Source organism: Pecten maximus, chromosome 19 (assembly GCF_902652985.1).
Source record: "Pecten maximus chromosome 19, xPecMax1.1, whole genome shotgun sequence".
NCBI classification, from domain to species: Eukaryota; Metazoa; Mollusca; class Bivalvia; order Pectinida; family Pectinidae; genus Pecten; species Pecten maximus.
The window spans coordinates 16,283,486-16,289,048 of NC_047033.1; positions in this window are offsets into that span (position 1 = coordinate 16,283,486).

A 5,563-nucleotide genomic window follows, 5' to 3' on the forward strand; every position below is an offset into this window, starting at 1 on the left:
TATTGTTTATAATTTTTAAGTCATTAGTCTCCTGGCCTTTGACCTTTCAGATGACCGAATTTTCATTCATCTTCTTTTGCTCATTTGTTTTCTTAAACATTTTGAGATATTGTCATCTAAACATAAATGATTTATCAAATTAAAAAAAAAATAACACTAAAACCGCAATATACTATACTTGGCTGTTATTTATATATAATAACATATTATATCAACTAAATTATCACTCTTATTGTTGGCCTGGATGGAACAACAAGAAAGGTCTTGGGTACCTGAAGGTATCAACCTGGTCAGGACAAATATTGAAAATTAGGATTTATTGATGGGGCTTTTGCAGCACTAGGGATTCTCAGAATCGTGGTTCTATTGTACCTCCAGTCAAAATGTTGAGGTATCATGGGACCTATTTTGAGTTTCCTTTCCTAGGTATCAACACTTTAGGTCATTAGTATCACTGACGAGTCCTAGGTATTAACACTTTAGGTCATTACTATCACTGACGAGTCCTAGATATCTACACTTTAGGTCGTTAGTATCACTGACGAGTCCTAGGTATTAACACTTTAGGTCGTTAGTATCACTGAGGAGTCCTAGGTATTAACACTTTAGGTCGTTAGTATCACTGACGGGTCCTAGGTATCAACACTTTAGGTCGTTAGTATCACTGACGAGTCCTAGATATCTACACTTTAGGTCGTTAGTATCACTGACGGGTCCTAGGTATCAACACTTTAGGCCTTTGTCATCACTGACGAGTCCTAGGTATCAACACTTTAGGTCGTTAGTATCACTGACGAGTCCTAGGTATCAACACTTTAGGTCGTTAGTATCACTGACGAGTCCTAAGTATCAACACTTTAGGTCGTTAGTATCACTGACGAGTCCTAGGTATCAACACTTTAGGTCATTAGTATCACTGACGATTCCTAGGTATTAACACTTTAGGTCGTTAGTATCACTGACGAGTCCTAGGTATCAACACTTTAGGTCGTTAGTATCACTGACGAGTCCTAGGTATCAACACTTTAGGTCGTTAGTATCACTGACGAGTCCTAGGTATTAACACTTTAGGTCGTTAGTATCACTGACGAGTCCTAGGTATCAACACTTTATGTCATTAGTATCACTGACGAGTCCTAGGTATCAACACTTTAGGTCGTTAGTATCACTGACGAGTCCTAGATATCAACACTTTAGGTCGTTAGTATCACTGACGAGTCCTAGGTATCAACACTTTAGGTCGTTAGTATCACTGACGAGTCCTAGGTATCAACACTTTAGGTCGTTAGTATCACTGACGGGTCCTAGGTATCAACACTTTAGGTCGTTAGTATCACTGACAAGTCCTAGGTATCAACACTTTAGGTCATTAGTATCACTGACGAGTCCTAGGTATCAACACTTTAGGTCATTAGTATCACTGACGAGTCCTAGGTATCAACACTTTATGTCATTAGTATCACTGACGGGTCCTAGGTATCAACACTTTAGGTCATTAGTATCACTGACGGGTCCTAGGTATCAACACTTCATGTCATTAGTATCACTGATGAGTCCTAGGTATCAACACTTTATGCCATTAGTATCACTGACGGGTCCTAGGTATCAACACTTTATGCCATTAGTATCACTGACGGGTCCTAGGTATCAACACTTTAGGTCATTAGTATCACTGACGGGTCCTAGGTATCAACACTTTAGGTCATTAGTATCACTGACGAGTCCTAGATATCTACACTTTAGGTCGTCAGTAGTTTCACTGATGAGTCCTAGGTATCAACACTTTAGGTCATTAGTATCACTAACGAGTCCTAGGTACAAATTTTAGGTCATTAGTATCACTGACGGCAGTTGTATGATACATTTCAATGATTGTGTTATTAGCTCACCTGGTCCGCCCGTCCGTCCGTCAACAATTGACTTATTTGACTTCTTCTTCATAACCGCTGATTGGAATTTCACCAAATTTGGTCAGAAGCATCCATATGGGTAGGGGACTCAAATTGTACAAATGATGGGGCTGACCCCCATGGGGGCCTCTGGGGCCGGGCCAAAATATTTAGCTATTTTGATATAAACGACTTCTTCTCTGAAACCTAGCAATGGATATCACTCATATTTGCTTGGTAGCATCACTATGTGGTCGGGATTCAAAATTGTACAAATGATGGGGCTGACCCCCTGGGGGCCTCTGGGGCGGGGCCAAATGAGGTCAATCGGGCTATATTGATATAAACGACTTCTTCTCTGAAACCGAGCAATGGATATCGCTCATATTTGCCTGGTAGCATCACTATTGAGTGGGGACTCAAAATTGTACAAATGGTGGGGCTGACCCCCCGGGGCGCTGAGAGGCGGGGCCAAACAGGGTCAATTTGGCTAAATTGGTATAAACAAGTTCTCCTCTGAAACTAAGCAATGGATATCTCACGTATTTGCTTTGTAGCACCTACTTGGGGGAGGAATTCAAAATTGTACAAATGGTGGGGCTAACCCCCAGGGTGTCTTAGGGGCGGGGCCAAAAAGGGCCTATTTGGCTAGATTGATATAAACATCTTCTCCTCTGAAACTAAGCAATGGATATCTCAAATATTTGACTGGTAATATCCCTTGCGGTAGAGATTCAAAATTGTACAATTGGTGGGGCTGACTCCCGGGGGGGGGGGGGGCCAAATGAGGTCAATCGGGCTATATTGATATAAACGACTTCTTCTCTGAAACCGAGCAATGGATATCGCTCATATTTGCCTGGTAGCATCACTATTGAGTGGGGACTCAAAATTGTACAAATGGTGGGGCTGACCCCCCGGGGCGCTGAGGGGCGGGGCCAAAAGGGATCAATTTGGCTAAATTGACATTTTTAGAATTACAATAAAAACAATGTTCATGTAACCATATAAAATGCCTATGATATATTGACATAGCAATACCAGTGGCAAATTAATATACTTAAGCATAGTTCTTGTTTCATATCTCATGAAACCAGGTGAGCGATACAGGCCCTCTGGGCCTCTTGTCTACTATAACTTTCAGTTTGTATTGATAAGTGTCGATATTTTGTGTTTGGCTTACTTTGCCATTAGTAAGTAGGTACAGAATACATTTTGTATATATCATAATGTAAGTAAACGACAGAAGAATCGTCGCTTACCAACGATGAAGATGAAGGTACTGAATCGTAACTCTTGGTAAGATGGGAGAAAATATGTAAATACATAAAACAATATCAATACAGATTTATATTAACTTAAGGTAATTACTTGTCCATAGGAAAACAATACAGAATTTAAAGAAAATGATCTTGGGTACGAAAACTTCCTGACATTCTTTAATGCTTTCTTATAGAACATGTACGGGAAATTGATGAAACTGGTCCTTGGTGTTCCAGAATGTAACCGTCTTCTGCCTAGGTAACAGGTCCCATTCATTCTCCTCATACGACAACGACTCAGACCTTCACTGATTGGTCAATATATCGGCTGTCCTGTTGCCCGGATCTACATATATCCAATACACTGGGGCTTCTCACACTGAATAGTCCTTATCGGCTCCCCTGTTCCCCTGACCTACATACATACAGTATACTGAGGCTCCTCATACTCACTGATGGGATGTTCTCCATTTGCCCACAATTTAAAGTTCAAAGAAGTGTTTATATAGGAGAACAATGAGAAACCATATATCTACCTGTTACCTGTGAAAATGTGGGAAAACAATTATCTGTCATGAAAATGAAAATAAAACAAAAAACTTAAACAAAATGATTATCTATCAATATATATTATACACGTAGTAGTATTACAGAAGGAATATATAGCACTATGTATGATACATATGAAATGCATGATACATTTATAAAACATGCATTTCAGACAGCATGCAACATTGGAAAGAAAGCACTAATATTACATGTACATGTACTTGAAATCAAACATTATAAAAAATGATACCCCTATATGTATTTACACAACATAACATTAAATTCTACAACGACATATATAGATACTATATTTCAGTAAGCAACACCTATCACCAAGAAATCAGTAATTACATTAATTTCATTTTATAGAAAATATTGCACTTTAAAAATCCCTTCATTTACACAATATCTAACATATGTATTATTTTAATCATACATTTGATTTACAAAGCATCTAAGCCGTATACAATACAAATAAAACATATTTTTACACAACATCCGGGATCTCTTGGTACGTGGTCTGGTTGGTCCTCCTGTGGCCTTCTGTATCCCGCTGATCTCGTTACTGACCTGGATCTCTTGGAAGTCATCTCTGATGATGGTGAAGAAGTTGGGATGGGAGTGACGGGCATTCTTCAGTTTCCATTGTCAGGCTTCCAGGTCGTTGGCACAGGTACTTGGGGTCAGGAACTAAAGTTATAATGGAATTTTCTAATTTTAATTTGTAACATCCTTTCTTGTCTATTTATGCACCGATACAACATTGGAATCGATTATAAAGCGCTTTAAAAAAAACCACCCGTTTCTGGTTGTTATAATATAGAGACCAATGTTGTATCGGTGCATAAATAGACAAGAAATGATGTTACAAATTAAAATTCCAATTCCATTATATATCCTGACCCCAAGTACCTGTGGTCGTTGGTGGTACAGCGTCCCTTGGTGAAGGACAGGTGTTCAAATGTATATCATCTCCACAACTTAACTGTTGTTAGAAAAAATTGAAAGTAATACATCAGTGTGGGGTTTTCTATTTTGGTTGGCCACATAAAAATTAAAATCTAATTGATATATTTTTTTTTCTAATTGAAAAGGTTTTTTTAACGTGTACATATTATAGGTATAAGTTACCATCATGATGTAACTCTGGTAACAGGTGAAAACCACAGGTAAATTTAGGTTAACTACTCTGAAACTATGTAGGGTGAAAGTAGTGTAACCCCTATATTAAAGGCGGGAAAAGACCCATTGGATCCACACAGCTATAGAGGGATATCACTTATATCTATACCGTGCAAAATGTATGCGGACTTACTTAATCAGCGCTTATATAGCTGGTTGGAAGTTAACAATATCCTAGTCGATGAACAAAACGGATTCAGGAAAAATCGCAGTTGTCTTGACCACCAATATGCACATTATACCATTCTAAATAATCGTAAAATAAGGAAACAATCCACGTTCGTCTGTTTTGTGGACATGACAGTGTTAATAGAGACCTTTCATGGTTAATTAATGGCTAAATTTACGTGTGGTGACTGTGATATTGACATTTGTTCTAAGTATAAATACTTAGGATTGTGGTTCCATGAACATCTCGATATACATCTCGCTGTACGAGAGTTGTGTAAATCTGCGAGTAGGGCCCTTTATGCCCTTTACTCAAAGTTCACCCACGCGGGAGGTATGACTTACTCTGTTTATACGGTTCATTCCAGTCTAGCCAACATTCTGATTGAACACCATTCCGCTCTGGCCAACATTTCTATTTTCACACCTTGGCCAGGCTTGGTCATACCTTAGTTACCACCAGGTAAGTTCCAGGTAAAAAGTTGTCACTTACCTGTGTTTGGTAAACTTCAA